Consider the following 15,556-nt stretch of genomic DNA (forward strand, 5'->3'; position numbering starts at 1 on the left):
GTCGGACGCTAAGATACTTAGCCTTATCTAAGATATAGCGTACGATTGGCCAGATGATAGCCAATCGAATATAAATTTCTCTGTATATGCCCAGCCGAAAAGTATCGGTCGGGCCTAGAGGAGCTTAAGTATATCAAGCTTTCAATATGTAAATGGTCAAGCAAAGGACGATCGAATGAAGGCTTCCATGCATATGCTCGGACGAATATAAATTCGTCCGGGCCTAAAGGCATTTAATCTTGTTTAGTCTATGGCATATGATTAGTAAAGCAAAGGCCAACTGAAGGCTTCCATGCGTATGCCTGGACAGATATAAATCCGGACGGGCCTAAAGGTGTTTGGCCTTTTCGAGCCTTCAATATATGAATGACCGCGTGAAGACCGACTGAATACAAGGTTCTAAGTCTGTGCCCAGTCGGACTTAAAGGTGTCTAGTCTTATCAAGCTTGTATTATATGAATGGTCGGACAAAGACTGACCGAATAATGATATGCTAGGTCTAACGTATTCACTCAGTCAGGAAAGGCAAGATGGGCCTAAATAGGCTTAATCTGGTCAGGATTCCTGAATACGACTAGCGAGATAAAGGTTGGCTAAATATAATGTTCTTTATATGTATATATTCAAGCAGGTAATAACCGGCCAGGCTATCTACCACAGAAGGTATTCCAAATATATGACCAGTCATATTCTAAATATAAGACCGATCAGGTTATTTACCATAGAAGGTATTCTAAATATATGACCGGCCAGGTTATCTACCTGGCCGGGTTATCTGCAATAAAAGGTATCCCAAATATATGATTGACTGAGATACATGTAACAAAAGACTGGTCGGGATATGTGACCGGTGAAGATATGTTCAGTAGACAAGTGGTAGACAACATTAAGACAGCCTCACAAAGTTGTCGAGGAATATTACCTCAAAGCCCCTTCATTGAGTAGTTACAATGACGTACTCTCGCAAGCACTTTATGAAGAACTCAACTCACAAACGACAAAGAAGGTACATCTAGGCACGAAGTTCAGGTTGTACTTTTCTCATCTCCTAATAAACTCTAACAAATTGGGGACCAACTCATAATAAAAGGTTAAATAAGGTAGTATAAAAGGGGGAATCCTCTCCGTTGGTCAGGTACGCAAACAGACTCAACCCTAACTCTCTGCATTTGAAGCTCTGTTTTCTGCTACTATTATTCTTCCATCTGCAAGAGAGGAAACTAACTTAAGCGTCGGAGGGCCTAGCTAGGGATTCCCACCCCGGTCTTAGGTCACTAACGCTTTGTTGACTCGTCTAAGTATGCGCAGGATCGTCGAGGAGTTCTTCCAGATCTCTAGAGGTTCATCGTCCTTGGAGCAACCACCAACCAAAACTAGCATACCATCTTCCAACTTTCAGGCAGGATCAAATTTGGCGTTGTGGGAATCTTCGCCTGAATCTAAAACTTTAAGATGGAAGAAGTTGGGAAACTTACTACTGTTACTTTAACACAAGAAGATATGGATCTACTCATCGAGGCCCGATTTCAAAGGGCGTTGCAACAACAACAAGCAAACACTGGTGATACTCTGCCACCGCCACAACCTGCAGCATCTGCAACAGTACATCACCGAGAGAGGCGGGCTCAAGAGGAGGATCCAGCTCGAGTACTTCCTGCACCTCTCTCCCCTCTCCGTTGTCCTAGGGCGTCATTTCATACACTGCTAGAACAAGTGGAGCCAGAGGATCTGCATCAGGGATCTTCTGGAGAAGGGCATGTTCATAATAGGCATAGAGGAAAGGCCCAGTGAGAGATAGTTCGTTGGAGAAAACTGTCACCCTATTTTCTCAGGGAATATTAGAAGACCCGTTACCGAAACATTACCAAAATCTGAGCATCGGGAAGTGATCTGGCGTGGAAACATATCAAACCAGTAGGAGACGTCAACAAGATAGAACCCCAATGGGGAGAACCTTTTAAAGTGATACAAAAACTCACCTCAAGCTTTTATTATCTTGAAGACGCTGAAGGTCGAAGACTAGATAGACCTTGGAATGCTAATCACTTACAATCTTACAGAACTTAACAAGTAGGCCTGTAACTTATCCGTGTATTTTATCCAACTTTTTCATACAATTAAAGAAAAGTGCAGGTATAATGTTGATATACTCTCCCGAGCGAGTGAATTGATTCTCCCTCAGTAGTTGATCGGCGATCTTAAGGGGTGACTGGGCAAGCTCCCTTAAGGGACGATCGGAGACATTTTAGGGCAATGCTAAATGGTCAGAATCTGGCCAGCTAGAATATACTTTTAAGATCATTATCAAGGGTATTTAAATAAAATTATCTCTCTCCATATTACTAATTAAGAACAACTTAAGATTGCTATTATAAATCATTTTCTAACTCGCCATATTTTAGTTAGCAAGATTTACTATTTTTCTATAAACCTAGTCCTAAGATTTTGAGACAAGTTTATAAAAAAATTATATATCTACCTATGTATTAAGAGAGGAGTTATAATGAAAGATTTATAACATAAATCACATGTTATAAATTTTTCGTTGAAGATGCTCTTAAATGAGGTCGGACACTGAGATGACTCATGTCAAATCGAAATTGAAGTTTTTTTTACACATTAAAATTTTATCGAATAAAAATTAAAAGACCGTCTTTTAACAAAAAAATAAAAAAAATCTAATTATATATATATAAATTATTTATTTCATTTAAATTAAAATTATTATATATAAAATTTTATTATATGAAAATAATATCTATCAACTTATCAAAATTACTTAAACTTCATTAAACTTAATTGAAATTAATTATAATCATTTTAAAATAGTTATAACTTATATTAACTCTTAGTTAAACAACTAGCCATTATAATACTAAAAGTGAAAATATTTTCAGAATAACAATATAACAAGACGCCATTTTAGCTCTTTTAACTTTTGCCCATTCTTATTTGGTTTGAGATACTTAAAAAATAATAAAATTATAAATCAAGCATTTAAAAAAACAAATTAATTTATACTTGCGATTTATTTTGATGGCACAATGAATTATTGTCAAAATTTTATATTGACACTTAAGATACTAGGATATATTTGATGCAAATTAGTTCAATAAAAATATGGAACCCGAATCCAATTGTACATCGCACTAACTCTTATTCCATGAAAAACATGCAAGAATACTGTAATTTCTTGAGGGCATCAAAAGTTCACAAACAGTGCATATGAAAGAGATGAAAGCGTCTACATCAAACGACATCTCCCTTAAAATGCAAATGTATATTAGTATCACAAAAGTATAGATGATGACCATATTAAAAGTATAGAACAATTGTCTTGATCGATTTTAGAATTCCATACTGACCGCTACCCAGCTATTATCACTATAAAGGGTAGAGCGATTCCACCTTCAGGTAAAACCATGAGGATAAACTTGGACTCTATTGCACAGCAGCGAGAGACTGCTTCCGCGCAAGGGAAGTTCGCTGTGTGCTTGAGAACTTATGACAACTAGAGCAGTCAGGACTGTAGGAATGATGTTGAGCTGCCAGATTCAGGGATATCTTGTAGAGGTTGTTTTCCATTCTTACTAGCACTGATACGCTCTGCTTCTCCACAGGATCATGCTCATCTGGCCATGATCAAATGCTAAAAAAAAAGGCAAATTGAAATAGGATTTTAATTAATATTGAAAGTGAATGATTCACCTTGCAGAATTTCTTCAATTGTAGTGACACTTGCAGGTTCTTGATTCTCGACATGGCCATGATCAGCTGCAGATCATTTAGCAAACTATAAACAAACATGATGAACACCTATGACCTGTAGCATGTTAATGGTTCGCCTTGATCTTGTGGGTCATCCGGGTTAGTATGTGGTGGAACTTGCCACAATGAGGCGGCAGGGTCGATCCTCGGGGCAGTTGGGGAATAAATCCCCTATCCTCGTATTACACCATGTCCGCCACATGCCCGCTCGGATGCTGCGATTTACCTCCCCGTGATGGCCTTGGGTCGGGTACGGCGAGGGCGTTGGGGGCGAGCGTTTCGCCTTTTGCCACAATGTATAATGGTTCGCCTTGCAGGATTTCACCAATTTAAATGGCACTTCCAGGTTCTTGCTTCTGTGCATGGTCATTCTCATCCTATACACAATCAGCTTCAAAATTTTAGCAATTATAATCAGAATTGATAAAAAAAAAAAACCTTAACCATAGTGTTTTAATCTAGTTGGGTTTGACCTTTCTGAATTGCAATTGCTGGCTCTCATTCCTGTACGGGATCATGCACATCTAACCTATGATAAGCTGTAAATTTCAGCTATTTACAGCATTTTCTTTGCTAGAAGCATTAAAGCATCTGAACATGGCACCAACACCTTTTCAATCATCTTATCATAGGAAATAAGTGCTCTCTGTATACCACCTCTGTTACAGTATGCTGTGATCAATGAATTATACATGCAGCTAGTAGGGGTCAAACCTTTCCTCCCCAAAATGCCAATAAATTATTCAGCTTCACTCATTTTTCAACATTTGCAGAGGTTTTAAACCAAGGACTTATAGACCATCATACTGAGCTCAAGACCCATATGCACCATCTCATAGTAAAGTGTAATGATTTTCTGAGAATCTCCCGTAGTTCCATAGCCATCAATTAAAATCAAATATATTTCCTGATCAGGGACAAGCCCCATGTTTAACAAAGATGTCAGAGTTCTGTTGGCTTCCTCAATATTTCCTGCTATGCAGAGTGTCTTTATCATCTCATTACAAGTGCCAAGACTGGGCAAATATCTACCTTCAAGCATCTTTTCACTATATCTCAAGCACTGATTTGTCCACCCATTTCTCGACAGACCAACTATCAGATGATTATATGTCTCGTCATATGGTTTCAGTCCTATTGACACCATCTCTTCCATCATTTGAACAACCTCTTCGATTCTTTCTTCCTCGGAATAAAATCCTATTATACCAGTGTAAACAAATGAATTCAAGCTGCATCCCCTGTTGATCATTTCGTCCTTGGATTGAAGTGCCGAGTCTAGTTTGCACAACTTGCAATAGCTAGCTACAATCAAAGAGTATGCAATATCATCAAACATCATGTTTCTTTGCAGCATTCTCTTCAAAAGAGTGATTGCTTCTTCAACCCTATCCTCCTCAATGATCCTAAAAGTCAGTGTAGTGTTCACAATAATGCCAGGGGAACATCAACTCCCACGAATTCTATCAAAACACTCACTAACTTTGGCAAAACCCCTTCCTTGAGCATCACATCAATCATAACTTCAGTCGTTGTTTGGTTTGGGTATATTCTTCTTGCAAACATATATTCAAAGATCTTCCAAGCCAAATTATTCTGATCAGATCTCTGTGAAACATGAAGCATTGTGTTAAAGCTAATTATATTAGTGTCCAGCCCATGATCTCCCAAGTATCTGCAAGCATCAAACGCTTCATTGACCATTCTCTTCTTCGAATACACCTGCAGCAAAAGATCAAAAACACGATGTCCAGGAAAAACTGCTTCGTAAGTGCTGAGAAGCACCTCCACAATCGATGCATGCTAAGATGCAACTCTCTCTGTATACTTGCTGACTGCCGACTCCAGCAAAGCACGTGCATCAATAAGAAGGCCAAAACGAACAAGGACATGAACAATAAAGCAATAAGATCACAGACCGTGTTCAAAATGTTTGGTCTAGGAGCACCAGTGGAAGAAAGTTTGCGCCATTTTTGCGTCAATGGGTTCCTTGAGGTAAAGTATCACTTGCTCCACCAGGGGTTCAGTGAGTTGTACTGATCCGAAACCAGCAGTTAGGCTGTCTAAGCTCCAAGCTTTGTTGCTCACATCGTTGATTATAGAGGAAAGATTGCAAAAATTTGGTTCTTTTTACGATTATCGGCAATGTCCTGAGTCTGCTTGGGAATTATTTGCAGGGAGGTGGAGAGATTGGCGACGAACAAGTATCAATTCACTGTCGAAGTAGCTGCTTGGATCATATTTTTAGACGAACATCAATTTTGCCCTATTGATCCAAAAAATATTTAACTTGGAAAGAAAAAAAATGTTAAGCAATTCAATTTGAATTCACAAGCGAAAAGAAAGAAACAGTTTAAAAAGTAGAATTATAGTGTAGATTCAATGTAACAAAGAACAAAGAGTAAAGAGTCTGAAGTCATTGCTTTGCAAACTCTAGGGATTAGTAGCAATATGCAATCCAGAGACAAAATTTACTGAAATATTCTAACAAGAAACTTATAGAGTTTTAGGATAAGCTAACCTTCTCTTCTTCAGCCTCTCAAGGTTATCCCTCAGCTTCATGTCCAAGGCATTTGAAACAACCTGAGAATACATGCAATCTTTGTATTCTTTCTTCCTGTTCAAGAACCAATCAGGAATCTTGAACTGGCGTGGGCTCGCAACAACTGTTATCATATTCTGAAGTCCAGCAGCAGAAAGCTCGCCAGTCCTACAGAAAAGTAAAACTTACTAGCACAATTAAATAAATTAAAAAGATTACTCTGCAGCAGCTTAATCAAAGAATATTTAGAAAGAAAAATCTTTTAGATCCTTTCACTGTAACAAAAAGATGAACTTGCAAAGATATTTAAAGGAACACTAGGATCAATAACTTCCAAGGATAGCAATCCATAGGAGAAAAAGAACAACCTTTTGTTAATGTCAACGTCGACCTTCTTGCAAACGATATTGGCGAAGCGGCGGCCAATACCTTTGATAGAGGTAAAGGCGAACATGCTCTTCTGCTTCCCATCAACGTTCGTGTTCAGAACACGAAAATATGCTGGAAATCTTCGTTGGCGATCAGCGACTACCGAAAACAAAATAAAACAAAAAATCAACTAATTATTCGGAAGAAGGAAAAGGCAATTCAAGATCGAAACAACCGGGAGATCCATATTGGTGACGTCGACCTTCTTTCAAACAATATTGGCGAAGCGGCGGCGGCCATTACCTTTGATTGAGGTAAGGGCGAACATGCGATCTTCTGCTTCCCATCAACGTTCGTTCGTGCTCAGAACACGAAGAATATACTGGAAATGCTCGATGGCGACCAGCGACAGCAACAATAAAAATAAAAAATCCACTAATTACTCGAAAGTAGGAAAAGGTTGTTTAAGATCGAAACAACCAGTAGATCCATCGTATAACTCACCATGGTGTTAGCTAGGGTTCTACGCTCTTCTTCTCGCTCTAAGCGACGGCAAAGCAAAGAGCGAAAAACTAGGAACCAACGATCTATTCATTAGGGTAAGAAGAGTTTGATTTCTTAACCTTGTTTTTCATTGGCTAAGAGTTGGTTTAACAAGTAGGTCCCACGCTTTCCCATTTACAATCCGTCTGGTGCCCCGTCAGCCTTACTCAATTCTTATTTTATTTAAGTTAATTAGAAAACAAAATTCAAATTTTAATTTCTTAAAAATCAAGCAAAATTTCAAAAAACAAATTTATTTATGGTGTTTAGCCTTTTCGAGCCTTCAATATATGAATGACCGCGTGAAGACCGACTGAATACATGGTTCTATGTATGTGCCCGGTCGGACTTAAAAGAGTCTAGTCTTATCAAGCCTGTATTATATGAATGGTCGGACAAAGACTGACCGAATAATGATATGCTAGGTCTAACGTATTCACTCGGTCAGGAAAGGCCAGATGGGCCTAAATAGGCTTAATCTGGTCAAGATTCCTGAATACGATTAGCGAGATAAAGGTTGGCTAAATATAATGTTCTTTATATGTATATATTCAAGTAGGTAATAACCGACCAGGCTATCTACCACAGAAGGTATTCCAAATATATGACCATTCATATTCTAAATATATGACTGGCCAGGTTATTTACCATAGAAGGTATTCTAAATATATGACCGGCCGAGTTATCTACCTGGCCGGGTTATCTGCAACAAAAGGTATCCCAAATATATGATTGACTGAGATACATGTAACAAAAGACTGGTCGGGATATGTGACCGGTCAAGATATGTTCAGTAGACAAGTGGTAGACAACATTAAGACAGCCTCACAAATTTGTCGAGGAATATTGCCTCAAAGCCCCTTCATTGAGTAGTTACAATGACGTACTCTCGCAAGCACTTCATGAAGAACTCAACTCACAAACGACAAAGAAGGTACATCTAGGCACGAAGTTCAGGTTGTACTTTCCCCATATCCTAATAAACTCTAACAAACTGGGGATCAACTCATGACTACGAAGGTTAAATAAGGTAGTATAAAAGGGGGAGTCCTCTCCGTTGGCCAGGTACGCAAACAGACTCAACCCTAACTCTCTGTATTTGAAGCTCTGTTTTCTGCTACTGTTATTCTTCCACCTGCAAGAGAGGAAACTAACTTAAGCGTCGGAGGGCCTAGCTAGGGATTTCCACCCCGGTCTTAGGTCACTAACGCTTTGTTGACTCGTCTAAGTATGCGCAAGATCGTCGAGGAGTTCTTCCAGATCTCTAGAGGTTCATCGTCTTTGGAGCAACCACCTACCAAAACTAGCATACCATCTTCCAACTTTCAGTCAGGATCAAATTTGGCGTCGTGGGAATCTTCGCCTGAATCTAAAACTTTAAGATGGAAGAAGCTGGGAAACTTACTACTATTACTTTAACACAAGAAGATATGGATCTACTCATCGAGGCCCGATTTCAAAGGGCATTGCAACAACAACAAGCAAACACTGGTGAAACTCTGCCACCGCCACAACCTGCAGCATCTGCAACAGTACATCACCGAGAGAGGTGGGCTCAAGAGGAGGATCCAGCTCGACTACTTCCTGCACCTCTCTCCCCTCTCCGTTGTCCTAGGGCGTCATTTCATACACCGCTAGAACAAGTGGAGCTAGAGGATCTGCATCAGGGATCTTCTGGAGAAGGGCATGTTCGTAATAGGCACAGAGGAAAGGCCCCAGTGAGTGATAGTTCGCTGGAGAAAGCTGTCACCCTATTTTCTCAGGGAATATTAGAAGACCCATTACCAAAACATTACAAAAATCTGAGCATTGGGAAGTGATATGGTGTGGAAACATATCAAACCGGTAGGACCCCAATGGGGAGAACCTTTTAAAGTGATACAAAAACACACCTCGAGCTTTTATTATATTGAAGACGCTGAAGGTCGAAGACTAGATAAACCTTGGAATGCTAATCACTTGTAATCTTACAGAACTTAATAAGTAGACCTATAACTTATCCATGTATTTTATCCAACTTTTTCATACAATTAATGAAAAGTGCAAGTATAATGTTTATATACTCTCCCGAGCGAGTGAATTGATTCTCCCTCAATAGTCGATCGACGATCTTAAGGGGTGACTGGGCAGGCTCCCTTTAAGGGATGATCGGAGATATTTTAGGGCAATGCTAAATGGCCAAAATCTGGCTAGCTATAATATACTTTTAAGATAATTATCAAGGGTATTTAAATAAAATTATCTCTCTCCATATTACTAATTAAGTACAACTTAAGATTGCTATTACAATCCATTTTCTAACTGGCCATATTTTAGTCAGCAAGATTTACTATTTTTCTATAAACCTAGTCCTAAGATTTTGAGACAAGTTTATAAAAAAATTATAAATCTACCTATGTATTAAGAGAGGAGTTATAATGAAATATTTATAACATAAATCACATGTTATAAATTTTTTGTTGAAGATGCTCTTAAATGAGGTCGGACACTGAGATGACTCATGTCAAATCGAAATTGAAGTTTTTTTTACACATTAAAATTTAATCGAATAAAAATTAAAAGACCGTCTTTTAACAAAAAAATAAAAAATCTAATTATATATATAAAAAATTATTTATTTCATTTAAATTAAAATTATTGTTAGGATCCTTTGTACGAGGCTAGAGAGGGGGGTGTGAATAGCAGACCCCAATTTCTCGTTTTTCTTCCTACAATTCGTTAGCGCAGCGGAAAAACAAACAAGGAAACGAAAACAAGAAGATCAAACCTCAACGCGTCGATGTAACGAGGTTCGGAGATTAGGGCTCCTACTCCTCGGCGTGTCCGTAAGGTGGACGAGTCCAGTCAATCCGTCGGTGGATGAGTCCCCGGAGAACCGGCTAATACAATATACTCCTTGTGGGTGGAGAAACCTGGCCACAATATTCTTGCAACAGCAAGAAAGGAATACCACAAGAAATACAAGAAGACAAGAACAATGAATGTAAAAACACAGGTTTTCTTGCCTCCTCGCCGACTGGATTTCGTTGAAGCAGCAGCTCCTCAGAACACCTACAACAGCAGGATATCCCAGTCGAGAAGCTCACGCGAAGCTTGCGAAGAAGAGCTCAACAAAGCTCAAGCACCAGAACAGCAGCTTTGTAGCAGAAGAGAAGAGGAAGTCCTTGCCCTGTAGAAGCCCTCAGCCCCTTTATACCTGCGAAGGAGAAACAGCGAAGAAACTAGCCGTTGCAACGCAACAGCTAGAACCCTGATCGGTCTGCGGACCGATCAGGCCCTGCGCTGATCGGTCCTCCAGACCGATCAGCCAGTGCACAGACCTTCTGTGCGTACTCTGATCGGTCTGCGGACCGATCAGGCTCTGTCCTGATCGGTCCCCAGACCAATCCCAGCTCTCTTACAGACAGAGAATCGCTCGTCTCTTGATCGGTCGTGGAGACCGATCAGGCATACACCTGATCGGTCCCTGGACCGATCAGGAGCTTCTTTTCTCCGCTTCTGATCGTTGCCTGATCGGTCTGTGGACCGATCAGGAACTCCACGGTATGCTACTGAGTGGAATCTGATCGGTCACCAGACCGATCAGGAAACACTGAGTATCACCGGATCGGTCTGCGGACCGATCCAACTCCTAGGTTTAGAGTGCCCCCTCTAACCTAGTTCGGAGAACGAGCTACCAAGCCCTCTCCGACTCCATATGCCAAGCTTCACTCACTTGGACTTAACAACACCAGATGTCCGATCACCCTTGATCCATCTGGATTTTCCCTTGCCCGGCTTCACTCACCAGGACTTTCACCTAGCTTCACTCACTAGGGTTTTCACACTGCCTAACATCCCAGTTAGGACTTTCTCACTGCCTGGCTTCACTCACCAGGACTTTCCAACTGCCTAACATCCCAGTTAGGACTTTCCCACTGCCTGGCTTCACTCACCAGGACTTTCCACACTGCCTAACATCCCAGTTAGGACTTTCCCACTGCCTGGCTTCACTCACCAGGACTTTCCACACTGCCTAACATCCCAGTTAGGACTTTCTCATTCACCTAGCTTCACTCACTAGGATTTTCACCTGGCTTCACTCACCAGGATTTTCCCGAATGCCTGGCTTCACTCACCAGGACTTTTCCCCGTGCCAAACTCCCTGTTTGGACTTCTCCGTGCCAAGTCTCCATACTTGGACTTTTCCAGTGCCAAGTCTCCATACTTGGACTTTTCCCGTGCCAAGTCTCCATACTTGGACTTTTCGCGTGCCAAGCTCCCTGCTTGGACTTTTCCGATGCCAAGTCTCCATACTTGGACTTTTTCCCGAAGCAGCTCCCCAGGCTTTTCCGTGCCAAGTCTCCATACTTGGACTTTTTCCCGAATCAGGTCAACCAGGTCAACCTTGACCTATGGTTACACCAATAATCTCTCAACCATCTATTCTTGTCCCATATCAAGAATAGAACTCTCTCACGAGTGTCAAACATCAACATGCAACTCAACTAGGTCAACCTTGACCTAAGGTTGCACCGACAATCTTCCCAAGTCAAACATCAAAATACAACTCGAGTCAAGTCACCTCGAGTCGGGTCAACCAGGTCAACCTTGACCTAAGGTTGCACCAACAATCTCCCCCTTTTTGATGTTTGACAAAACTCATAATCAAGTTAGGTTAACCCGATAACCTAACTTAGGTTTTCCAACCATCTTCCAATGTCCAATGTTCTTTCCTTGAACATTCTCTGGACATTCTCCCCTTAGGTTAACCCGATAACCTAACTTGGGTTCTCCAATAATTCTCCCCCTTTTCGACACACATCAAAAAGAATTCCAATGTTCTTCCTTGAACATTCCTTGACATTCTTTCCCTAGCTTAGGTTAACCCGATAACCTAACTTGGGTTCTCCAATAATTCTCCAATGAACACTCTCCCCTTTTTGACACACATCAAAAAGAAAAAGGAGGGTATCAAGGTCAAGAGTTTCTTCCTAATGAAAGTCCCATACCTTTCATTTGAAACTCTTAATTTCCCCCTTGATACTAAACTCAACAATCAACTTAGTGATAATCCCATATCACTAATCCTTAAAAGTCTTTTGGAGTAAAAACTCCCCCTTGACAATTAGGTAAAACTCCCCCTAAAGGTCAACTCCCCCTTGACCATTGCACCAACAATGTCTTGGCGAGTTTCAAACCTTTAGAAATCCACAAAGCCCAACTTCCAGCTGAAATTTCAGACCAACAGCTGAAAATCAGAAACTGGCACGCACTGATCGGTCCCCAGACCAATCCATGCTTCACTGATCGCACTGGATCGTCACTGATCGGTCACCAGACCGATCAGAACTTCCCTGGATCGGTCCGGTGACCGATCCACACTCTGAAATCAGAGATTTCTGATTTCCCTTCCCGGAAATTCAGAAACTCCTAATAAATTCCAGAAAATTCCAAAAATCGTAAAATTTTGAGGATACACTCCTCATACCATATACTATCACGGAAAAATAATTTTCTATGAAAATAGTTTCCATTTTTCAATCTCGATACAAAGTTCAAAAACTTTGAAATAGTTCAAGTTTAACTCAACTTTGTATCACAATGTTCAATGATGAATGCTATCACTAGGAAAGCTTCATCAAGGTTTTTCAAATCAATTTTAAAATGCTTTTAAAATCATTTGAATTTAGGACCATAATCTTAGGGCTAGATGTACATGACTTGTACACAAGCTTTCCCTATGATCCTCCATTTCTTGAATTAGGCTCATATAGGTACAAGAACTATGCACCTTGATCCTAACTCATGATCCTAATATCTCACACACATCTAAGGTGTATCAAACCACATTCAAGTCAATTTGATGTGAGATATGGGTTAAGGTCAACTTAGGCTAAGTTCTCATGCATTTTCTAAACACCAATTTGATCTCAATATCAAATTATATGCTTGTCCTTAAATCAATTTCATTGATTATAATGCAAGAGATGATGACATGGCATAAAATGGTATTATAAATGAACACATGTGCCAATGTCATGATGTCATGGCATAAAGTTTGAAACTTAAATAAACATGGCATAAAAACTAGCCTAAGCATTATCATGACATTTCAAATGATAGTAAAACTAAACATGATGTCATGACATGTGAGGGCAACCAGTCATGGCAAGTTAGCTCAAATAAAATACCTAAATTCCCTATCTAAGTATCCTTAGCCTTAGCTAACTTAAAATCTAACCCTAGATTGCCCATATATCCCTAAGAGAAACCAAAATCCCAATTATGGTATTTCTCTAGGTTTTCTTAAATTGTGCCAAATAAGTTTAAAATCGATATTTTTCAAATATGACACAATTTACTCTTCAAGGAGTAAATAATAATTCTTTTTCATTTTCAAAGGTTATCAAAACCTTGAAAATGCTCCTTGAGTGTCAATTTCCTCAAAGTTGGGTTAACTACCCTTCTAATTGGAGTTGACACTCTCTAACCCATTTATGGGGTAGAGAAGATGCTCCTAGGAACCCAATACCTATTAGAGCTCATTGGGTTCACTAAATATTCACTAGGGATAACTTCCCTAGCAACCCTCCTAATGACCTTCTTAGGCTTTAAAGCCTTGGTCATTTGGGACTCATCAAGATCAACTCTAGGGGTGACTCCCCTTGTGACCTTGGTGATGGTCTTCCTAGCCCTGGTTTTTGTTCCATAATCGAATGGAACATTATGGTAAGTGGGCTTGACCACTTGGGACTTAGGTTTGTGACCCAAACCTTTCTTGTCCTTGGGCTTTGAAATTTGACCCTTAAACCCTAGGGATGACTTCTCCATGTTCTTAAGAGTCTTTTCCAAAGTATCAAGTCTTGACTTCAAGACTTGATTCTCCTTCTCTAATACCTCAATTTTTGATTTATCACTCTTCCTTGAGGTATTCCTAGGCATATGTCTAGTTGATTTAGGATTCCTACCTAGGTTATCCTTAGCCTTAGATGGGTTGATCCTAGGGTTAGCCTTTCTAGAATTATCCTTATCTAGACTCACATGTTTAGCTCCTAAGCACATGTATTGATTCCTAAGGTTATCATGCTTGTTATTATCGACAAGTGCAATAAAATTCCTAGCATGCATTTTATTAGAATTGCAAAAATGAACCTTAGAGGTTACCTTAGGGTTTGCCTTAGCTCCCCCTATCGATGTGCCCGGTCTCTTGCCCTTGTGAGGTTGCCTCCCCCTCGGACAATGACTCCTATAGTGTCCCCTTTGCTTGCATTGGAAGCACACGATGTGCTCCTTGCCCTTGCGTTTCGGGACTCCGGCTTCCTTGACCTTTGGCGCCGGTGGAGTCTTTCTTACCCTCTTTGGACACTTACTCTTGTAATGTCCAAATTCCCTACACTCGAAGCACATTATGTGTAATTTGCTAGAAATTAAAATGCTTGAGTTACCTAGGGTTGAGGATGGATGAACGCTCTCATCTTCATCCCTTCCGGAGGTAGAAGCTTCTTCTTCTTGCTCCGATCTTGAAGAGGAACTCTCCTCCTCTTCTTCTTTAGATGTTGAGTGGCCCTCAACTTCTAAATCTTCTCCTCCATGATGTGAGCTACTTGGCTCACTTAGCTCCTCTTCATGGCTTGAATTTGAGCTTCCCTCATGGAACTTGGCCAAGTTATCCCATAATTCCTTGGCATTGTTGTAACCTATCTTACACAAGATGTTAGTAGGCAATGAAAATTCAATTATTCTCGTTACCTCTTCGTTGATTTCGGATTTGTGAATTTGTTCTCTTGTCCACTCCTTCTTCTTAAGTGGTTTTCCTTCCTTATCCACCGGAGGAGTAAAACCTTCTTGTACACAAAACCAATTCATTATGTTAGTCATAAGAAAGTACTTCATCCTTACCTTCCAATACGCGAAGTCGCCGCATTCGTAGAAGGGTGGAATGGTGATGTCTTCTCCATATAGATCCATTCTCTAGCTTTGCTCCCACGGGTGTTGATCCGATGAAGAGCGACCTTGCTCTGATACCACTTGTTAGGATCCTTTGTACGAGGCTAGAGAGGGGGGTGTGAATAGCCGACCCCAATTTCTCGTTTTTCTTCCTACAATTCGTTAGCGCAGCGGAAAAACAAACAAGGAAACGAAAACAAGAAGATCAAACCTCAACGCGTCGATGTAACGAGGTTCGGAGATTAGGGCTCCTACTCCTCGGCGTGTCCGTAAGGTGGACGAGTCCAGTCAATCCGTCGGTGGATGAGTCCCCGGAGAACCGGCTAATACAATATACTCCTTGTGGGTGGAGAAACCTCGCCACAATATTCTTGCAACAGCAAGAAAGGAATACCACAAGAAATA

The sequence above is a fragment of the Zingiber officinale genome, chromosome 3A, assembly GCF_018446385.1.
Source record: "Zingiber officinale cultivar Zhangliang chromosome 3A, Zo_v1.1, whole genome shotgun sequence".
NCBI classification, from domain to species: domain Eukaryota; kingdom Viridiplantae; phylum Streptophyta; class Magnoliopsida; order Zingiberales; family Zingiberaceae; genus Zingiber; species Zingiber officinale.